The 8,824-nt window shown below is 34.3% G+C and overlaps 1 long non-coding RNA gene across 1 annotated transcript; it reads left to right on the top strand.

Moving 5' to 3' along the window:
- The first annotated feature begins 4,554 nt into the window (after positions 1-4,554).
- LOC134536899 (uncharacterized) lies at positions 4,555-7,119 on the top strand. The gene is made up of 3 exons (XR_010075893.1): positions 4,555-4,824; positions 5,190-5,616; positions 6,403-7,119. It is a non-coding gene; the product is annotated as an uncharacterized LOC134536899 (long non-coding RNA).
- Positions 7,120-8,824: the final 1,705 nt, after the last annotated feature.

Below are 8,824 nucleotides of genomic sequence, written 5' to 3'. Positions count from 1 at the left end.
AAATTAGGAACGATTTTTAAAAATATATTTAATGTAATTTTAATAATAAAAACACGTAATCGAGTCCGGAGTCATTGGTTCTAACCCGGGAAAGGAATTTGTTTTTAATACTTGTCTCATGGTGGTCAGAAAGCAGACTACTACCACCAAGGAAGATATGCTACTCCAACCAGTATGTCATGGGCAGACAGCTTAGATTCTCGTATCGTTCTGCTAAAGAGAGCTACCGCCATATTGGTTTACTTGTATGATATGGTGCTGGAAGAATACAATACATGTAGTTATATTCCATTTATTTAATATTAACAGTTAACAACACCGATGTGACATTAGTAGTGATAATGCCGATGTAGTTTTGTTTAACTGCTTAAATATGAATACTGACATTTTTTAATCCTGTTACTTAAATTATATTTTATGAATCAACTTAAATTTAGCGTTTGTAAAATTTCTTACTTTGAATTTAAAAAGTTATTAAAAAAGAAAAATATATATTTGAGTACTTGAACTTATTATATTAACTTACATTGCTTATAAAGATTAATGTATGAAATTCTTTTAAAACTAAATCACATGCTAATGATAACATTGTGCTTTATTTTTTGAAAAAAAAAAATTCATTTATTTGTGGTTTCCTGCTCATAACACACGTAAAAATGAACTCTACCTAATATCTGTGCGAACCAACATCAACAATCATCATAAAATATTATTTGAGATAATATAATACAAATTCGAACATTACTGAAAAACGTATAATTAAACTTACAAGTGAAAGGACCAGGGTTGTTAAACATCAAATAAGGCTTATTTAAGTTACGTTGAGTTAAAAGCTACGTATTATTATAAGCATTCAAAATGTGTCGAAAGGATGACAACTGCAGAAAACAATAATTACTGACATTCAACCCAATTTCTTCTATGCAGTAGGGGCCTGCCTTAAGTGTTACATTCAATATAAGAGATACGAATATGTGTATATATATACACACGCGCGCAAGGCTAAACAGCTGTTCCTACAGGTATTCGGTGATAATCATGAAACCTGCATTTCATTGAGAGCAAAACCTGACGTGAAGGAACCTTCAAAAAAGTCGTCGTGCCGGTGGATTTCGAAACGAGATTCGCGACTAGGTTACCCTCGACGTGTCCTCGCAAGGTAACATTTTAAATGAGGCGAAACGCCTTCAGTACGAACTTTGAATATATATACTGTATAGAAGTCGCGAGTGGATAGGATTTACTCTACGTTTTTCAGGAGCGTATGATGAGCAGCTTGGGAACTTCACCGCTGCAGTGCGCTGTCGTAACGCTCTGTATCGTCTTAGTTGTTATTTACACGTTAGAGCGCAGCGCTGTCGCCTGCTGTCATACCCCGCACCCCTCATCCATCATTCATTGCAGCTCAATGTCTTTCAACGGGAGGGGGAAGGGGTGTTTGAAGAGTTCGAAACTTGTCCGCTAGGGACCACCACAAGTCGATGCCCTATAGATGGTGGCGATTGCGGCGGTGAATTAACCAACTACCTCAAAACCGTATTAGAGATTTTAACCTGGGCTGGCGACTTCTATACAGTATATATATTCAAAGGTACGAATGTGAATAACACGAGGCAGTAACAGAAACAAGCTCCCAGCTGCTGGAAGAAAAACCGGCCAGCGTAAGTGACAGATCGCGTTAACGGCGCAGCGAACATACACTCGGATAACAATTGACAACAAGTGTTTCCACGGGTCATTAGTGACACTCCGGACATACCCAGAAGCCTGAAGACAAGCAAGGGAACAAGGCAGAAAACGGGGGAGCAACATTATTTATGACCGACCGCAGCGCCACTTGCGCATATACGGAGATCGAAGGAATATAGTCACAACAAACCAAAAAAAAAAAAAAATCGACGTGGACCCGTGGATTGAAAAAGAGGAAACATTATGATTTTGGATTGGGGGGGGGGGGGGGGGAGGCATGCGCCCGAAGATTTCTCGCTGAAACTGTATGTTTTCCAAATATCTCTACATTTATGTTTTGCACAGTGATTGTTTTTTTTTCCTCCTCTATTTAATGTCACGTTTCTCTCAAGCATACCGATTAAAAAAACCGGCAAGCTTTTATTGGTGTTATAATTTTTTTTTGCGTTGTGACCCTAGTTTCAGTACGAACTGGACTTTTAATATTATTTTTATTAATGTCATTTTTTTAACGTAATTTTAGTACACATGTTTAGATTATAATTTTTTTTGTTGAATTAATTTTCAACCTTTTACTTCAAGTAATATAAGTTTTGGTTTTTTTAAGGTTGGTAAACAGTTTGAAGCTTGTAGTAACTGTTTTATCAAAATAGATTTTTAAATTAAAAAAAGGAATTTAGTTTGCTGCGTAAAGTTATGTAGGAAATAAATAATGGTTATAACTGAGCAGAACTTAGCTCTATCCGGCCGCCCGGGACAACAACAGCCTAAGTCATTCCATGCAAATACGGCAATTAGTTCTCTTGTAAAAAAAAAATTAAAACTTGGATGGTAATTGCCGTATTTGCGTGGAATGACTTAGGCTGTTGTTGTCTTAAGGGGATTGGTGCACCAGCATCGTATTAAAAAAAACAATATATTTGTTAATGATTCAGCTGCTAGAGAAGATTTGAACCATTCTAGTGTAAAATTTATTTTTTATTTTTCTATTTTAATTAAGTTATTGCTGATTTTCGGGAATTTTTTTAATTCAAGCTTTACTAAAATAACTATAAAGAATTCAGTGGTAAAACTTTTGCAGATAAATCTTCAGACACGGGAGATATGACTGTGACCATTATTTTATCTGTAATCATTATTTATTTAACGTATTTACAATTTGAATTTTAATAAATGAGCTGCTACGAAATTGCGTGATATTCATTTACGAATTTAATAATATTCGCGTTTTCATTTGTAATTCAAACGCCTACATATCTGTCGGCTGAATGATTGACTTTATTTTAGTCTTTGGCTTATTGCAGTCGGACCTAAAGTAAAAACGTAGCTGTAGAAGTTTGAGCAGCGTGCAAGCTCGGATACGAGGAATTATGAAGCGCGCTGGACAGTAGTGACACCTTGCGACAGTTTCCCAAACTTTTTGTAGCCAGTTCTTTCTCCCGTTCCCACCCTGCCTCAGCTGTCTGCTGTTTACGAAGGGGAGACGGGATTTCGCGGGAAACTGATATGAATGTCAACGTACTCATTTTCAGTAGATAAGAGAACGTGTTTGGTCTAGCTCGGCGTGTAATTGGTAATTCTCTGTTATTATTTAGCACAGTGATTTAGCTAGATGTTTTTTGTTGTAAGCGTGAGATTTATTCAGGAATAAAATGCCAAAGAAACCTCCACCAAGCAGAGTACACAAAAGAACAAAACTATCGAAAGCCATTAGAGCGCTTAGAAAAAAGAATAAAGAAAGGTAAGAGATTATTTTATTATAGCTTTTTTTACCATATATTTATTTTTCAGAGTTGCGTATGTACGACGCGATGGACGCGATGCGACAACAAAAAGATGTGTTAAAGTGTAAACATGTTTTTTTTCCAGCAATGCGTGAACCATTCATAAACTATACTCAACATGTATACGTATAATTACGTTTGAATTTTTTTTATGACAGGCATCAATGTTATTAAGCCACATTAGACTTTTTTCAGAAAAATAAGTGTAGCAGAAAACACTCAACATAGTCTCACACAAAATCAGTTTACATGAATGCAGTTTTAAGAAGTAAGCTACGTAAATAATATTTAAACATTATTTAATATCTGCTGGTAACGTTTCCAAAGTATCAGCTTTGCCTTCATTCACGAACAATATTCGTGAGCTTATTTATTTATTTTGCTGGCGTTTCGTTGGCAACTGTTAGGACTGGAAAATTAGTAAACATTTTTCACCCTATCCTAAGTTAAATCTAAGTGTGCGCGGTTAGATGAGGACATAGATGTGTCTCAGGCTTACGCCTTTACACTCTACTCATGCGGGGTATTAACCATGCGCGTAAGGGCGCGTTGCCAATGACCTGTAGGATAGTCTCAACAATCCTCTACGGACTCGAAAAATGTCACCTGCTCATTGGCTACTTGACTTGTGACAACGGTTTGTTGTAATACCTGTGATTCATTGTTAGAGACCTGCAAAATTCGCGGATTCATTTCGTGATATGCTACAAATCAAATAATTATACCTTAGCGCTGCTTCCACCACTGGTTCACTGTTAATCTGGAGTAATGAGGGCCAATCAGAGACCCTCGCTCAAAGAAGTGTCGAATCACAGACACTCGGTCGAGACGACTCACTAGTCAGCAGCCAATGAACAGGTGGCATTTGCCCGAGTGTGTAGAGTGTAGTAGAGTCTATCCTGGAGGTCATAATTTTGCAGGTCTCTATTCATTGTTGATTTTGTTGAGGAGTTTTCAGTGATTCAGAGCCCCCCATTTAACTGTGGCCGAATTGAAGAAACAGTACAAATGTTACATGCTTGAATTCATAGCGAATCGAAACCACAAATATTTACTGATGTAGTGGTTGGTAAAAAAAAAATATTATTCGTATCGCGTCCATTGCTTCGCGCCATGTTAGCTCCTATAATATATGGATTTACAAAATATAACGATTCATTTACGACACTTTAGATAAGGTGTGTAGGATTTTAAGAATTCACTTGAATTAATATTTAAGAACATATTTCAGGATAACTTGTGAAGAATCTCGTACAGACGGCACCGGTTGTGATGACTCATTGTTACCAGAGCAGGGGCCATCTCGTGTACACGAAGTGACATGTGAAACCTCAACACAACTCGAAACTCAGTAAGTGTTACATTGAAATGTTTCCGCTACAAATGTTCAGAAATTATAATTTTGAAATCGAGTAGAAATATTCCTGCAATTAGCATTAGGTATATTTTAATAGACATTGAAAGCTAATCATTAAGTAGCTTCAAAATCCAAATACCAGAAGCTAAAAAGGTTTTATCTTGAATGCGTACTGCCTGAAATAGCTGATCCCAGGCATGTCAGAATGCTGCGAGTGGCGATACGTCATTGGTAAATGCCAGGGTGGTGCGTGATTGTACATTTTATTTTGTAATTTTTTTATGAAAAGGTAGGGTATTACATAAATTTAATGTAACTGCATTTTGATATCACCTCATACTGTGTTTATTACTTTGCAGTGAGTACGAGTCTGGAGAAGAAACAATTCCAGATAGTGATGAATGGTTGCCACAACTAACAGTTACAACAGAACCCGCGGTTGTTGAAATCACTGGTCGACGAATAGTAAATATTAGTCACTTACTAAAACAACTAACAGAGCTGGCAAAACATGGCAATGTTTGCACTCAGGGACAATACAAGATTACTTCAGAAAGGAGGGTTGGCGTGATGAGTTACTTATATTACGAGTGTATAATGTGTGAGAAAACTGTGACTGTAACAACAGAAGAAGATACGAGAAAAGAAGAAGTCAACGACGCTTTCGTGTGGGGTGCATTGTCAGTTGGAATTGGCCATTATCAAAGTCAAGAGATGATGGCCATCTTGGACGTTCCCATCATGGATAAGCGAAAATGGCAAAGACATGAAATTCGTATTGAAGAGGTAAGGAATTTTTAAAATCACTTTATGGTTCAAAAAATTGAAATTGGATTTGACACGCATTTAGTAGGTACATAAGTTATATTTTAGCTGAACCTATCGAAATCATCAGTCAATATATTCTCAAACAGAAATGCAAATACCATTATTTGCCCACGATTAGTGATCAAAGGTTGGCTGATAACATGCGTAATCGAATTACTGTTATTTTACGTGAGATAACAGTTAATATTTGACGAAAGTATTGATAATTTTAACGTATTTAAGTAGTAATTGAAAGTATTATTGAGATGCCTTCGTTAAACTAATTCAATTTACAAATAGCCACTAAACCTATAAAGCCGCCACAAAATAACAAAACTAACCTAAATCTTTCCAAACTTTTTGAAAATGGTATCAAATAAAAAAAACATGAGAAGTTTTCTGTACAATAAATAATATAATATAAATTCAAGTAAGAGAAAATTATAAAAAGAATTATAGTAGACCAGGGTCTATTTATGAATCAAATAGTTAGTAATAATTTTAATTTTAGTAACTATAGATAATCCCTTAAAATGTAATTTATAATTTTAATCTTTAATAAAGCTACATTCATTTTTATTTCCAACATATAATTCCCATAATATTTTATATAAATCACGAAATTTAATATCTTTTCACTCCTACAGTGAAAATGCTAACTTATGATATAATGTTAGAACTAATTTTAAATTTTTACCATACAAATAAATGCATTAGCCTAAATGGATAAATAGCTAAATGTAACTCTAATATGTTTCTCATAAGGTCTGGGAAGAAAAACTGGAGACATACATGCAAAAAAATGGAACAGTAGAGAGAAAGAAGGCCTTGGAAAGAGGCCACGTAGACAACGATGGCGTTCCGTACATCTCTGTTTATGTAGACGGTGCATGGTGTAAGCGAACATACGGACATGCTTTCAACGCAGCATCAGGGGTTGTAAGTATTTTTAAGAAGTACTGCACCTAATGTTAGCACTAATTTGGCTCCAGGATTTGAGTGGATGGGAATGTTGCCGAACACAACTCTAGATCGTACAATTATTTTGTAAATTCTTCGTTTTGATTTATTTCAAAATATTTCATACATACCATTTTACAAAATATGTCTACGTATTTTTTTTGAGTTATTTTAATTCAAGTTATATTTTTGGAATCACTTTATCCTGACATAAAACTAGAAAATTGTGAGCTTTTGTAGTAATTAAAGACATAAGCCGAAGACAAGGAGTTAAATACATAGACTTCATACAATTAACTTTATTTGATTTTACATGGGTTCAGGAATGTTTAGTAAGTAATTTTGTGACGTGATATAATTGCTTTTGAAATTTTCTTCAAGTGGATCATTGGAAATCACCTGTAGGTATAGACATTGCAAGTAGAAAATTGCAGTATATAAATATGTACAGGTTAATAAAAGTGTTTTTATTTAACAGTCGAAACTAAACTATCTTCTGTGCTTTAGTACGCGTGCGTGATAAATATATTCTTCATTCAACAGTTTTCGTGTGGTATAGTTGCAATATCTAAAAATTTATTGTAGAATCATTATAGGGCTATGTGTAATCGAGAAGGTTTATGTTATTTACAACGGTGCTCAATTACTTCAAAATTCATGACAAAAAGCCCATTAGTTTTAAAATGTAATTAAATATGCAACAAACGCTTGAAATGTAGTTACATATGCAACAAAAGTGTGCTATTCACCCATAGTGTCCAAAGCACATAACATGGTTAGTGAATGTTTGGAAAACGATGTAAATTTAAAATTAGTTTATCTTTCTAGTTTATTTATTAGCAAAGTATCGTATATCAATGGTAATTGTTTATATAAAGTGTTGACATGTAGTCTTGTGACAAATCATACACAGAAAAAACTTTATTTTTATTAATAATCTCAATCAGAGATAGTGATGTATAACAAAACTTTGCACACAAAAATATTAAATTCAGTTCCTTATTACGTTTATAGTTGGGAAAAAAATATTTATTTGACGCGACAATCACACCGCTAATTTGTAATTATTAATATCTTTTTTGACAAAATTATTTCTACCATTAACATATTTTTCTTGGGATTGCTCAGTTCTCTGGAACATATGACTATGCCTTCTAAGATTACATTTGACAGCTAATTACAACGCGGTATTTTAATATGTTATTTTTAACAAAACATTTAACTAAATATAGTTACATATTCAAATATGTTTGTTTTGAATTTTAAGAATATATGTTGTTTTGTGCAACAGCCGACCAATCAGGAGGCAGCTTTCAAGTAATAGACTTAATTATAAAAATTTTAATTTATTGTTCTTCTGAGACTCTCAGCCATGTAATGAAAAATTAGTGTGTTTGTATAAAGAAAAATCAGTGAATAGTAGGTATTAGTAATGTTTAGCATCCATCCTATTTATGGAGGATTTTCTGACCTATAAAGCCTAGGTCAATTCCACAAGTAATTGTGTATTATGAGTGAAATGACATCGATATAAAATACGCAATAAGTGTTGGCTTTTACTGAAATAGTAATTACTACGTAAACCTTCACTGCAATACATTTATTGTGTTAAACAGTAATAGCACGAACACCTACGTATTGTTTACATTAATTGAAGCGCAGTAATCTGTGTTCATAGACTTTAAACTTTGGCATGGATGCTACGTAATGACTTAATGAGGAAAAAACTTAATTTTGACTGTTTAGTTTGGATTTCCTCCCCAGTAGTTCAGGGATCAGGGCTCTTGTGACACGCTAAGTCTAACTAGACGGACATATATGAATAAATACCTACATCAAATTTGAAAGCATTCTCCATAGTGCAACAAATATTTGTATCACACGTAGGACACGTAATGTTACAGATCCGTGTAGGTTCTTAACTAAGGAAAGTTTGACCACCAACTAGGTATAGTATCAATTGGGCCAGACGTAATTTTCAAGGCCGATACCAAGAACCTGGTAGTACATCTAACATTTAATTTCTAATAAGTAATAAAGAATTATAATTGTATTGTCTATGTTTTCCTATTGCTTAGTGTAAATTCAGTAGGTCCAATAATATTTTTCAACGCCATATATGTACAACTTGACAATTGTCATATTTAAATAACGTATACAATCACCTTTGTTTACAGAAGTTGCGTTCTCATTATCTCAGTGAAGAGTGACGTTCTGTTCTTTTCCC

Source organism: Bacillus rossius, chromosome 11, assembly GCF_032445375.1.
Source record: "Bacillus rossius redtenbacheri isolate Brsri chromosome 11, Brsri_v3, whole genome shotgun sequence".
NCBI lineage: Eukaryota > Metazoa > Arthropoda > Insecta > Phasmatodea > Bacillidae > Bacillus > Bacillus rossius.
This window is presented reverse-complemented; position numbering and strand designations above follow the sequence as displayed.